This window comes from Ailuropoda melanoleuca, unplaced genomic scaffold (genome assembly GCF_002007445.2).
Source record: "Ailuropoda melanoleuca isolate Jingjing unplaced genomic scaffold, ASM200744v2 unplaced-scaffold50018, whole genome shotgun sequence".
In the NCBI taxonomy this organism is placed as follows: Eukaryota; Metazoa; Chordata; class Mammalia; order Carnivora; family Ursidae; genus Ailuropoda; species Ailuropoda melanoleuca.
In genome coordinates this window covers 1-707 of record NW_023222747.1, presented here as the reverse complement: position 1 = coordinate 707, position 707 = coordinate 1, and the positions used below count along the sequence as shown (strand labels likewise).

The following is a 707-nucleotide window of genomic DNA, read 5'->3' as shown; positions in this document are numbered from 1 at the left end:
GCTCGTTGGTCTAGGGGTATGATTCTCGCTTTGGGTGCGAGAGGTCCCGGGTTCAAATCCCGGACGAGCCCCAGCTTTTGGCTTTTCTCCTTCCTTCGAAACTATGCAAAAGTTCAGTTCTGTACAAACTTTCTCGCTTCCCGACTGTTCTGCACGAGAGGTGTGCTGAACCCACGCGTGCCAGAGGGGGCTGATGAGCTGTGCGGGGAGAAACCGCCTGGTCTCCTGCACTCTCCGCCAGCGGACACGTCGGAGGGACCGCCTCGCTCCCGGGAGCAGGGGCCGGTGTCCCAAGTCCCGCTGTCCCGGAGGCCGTGTCCTCGCGGCCGCTGCGCGTGGGGCTCGGATCTGCTGGCCCTCTCCTTTCCAGGCAGGGCCGCCCGCGGCGCCCACTCCAGAGGCAGTCCAGGCGGGAGGGGCCTCCCGGGAGAAACAGGGCGCGGTCCCAGCCGCACAGAGGCCCCGGCGCCGCCCTCCTCTCGCTGGGGCATCCCCCGTCCGTTCGTGTACACGCAGGCACTCCGACCCCACCCAGGATCCAAAGCAGGATTTAACCGGACGTCTTTGCGTCTTCTACCAGCTCCCTATCGTCGTACAAGCGGCGGTAAGAAGCCGGTGAGAAAAACTTTCTCCCGTCCTGCGCGTTTCTGCAGCCCTGTTCGAGGCCGAGGTGGGTTCGCATCCTGCTCTCTCTCCTCCTCCTTGTC

General features: G+C 64.5%; 1 non-coding gene across 1 annotated transcript; it reads left to right on the top strand.

The window, feature by feature from the left end:
* Window positions 1-70, top strand: TRNAP-UGG. Its single transcript has one exon. It is a non-coding gene; the product is annotated as a tRNA-Pro (tRNA).
* Window positions 71-707: the final 637 nt, after the last annotated feature.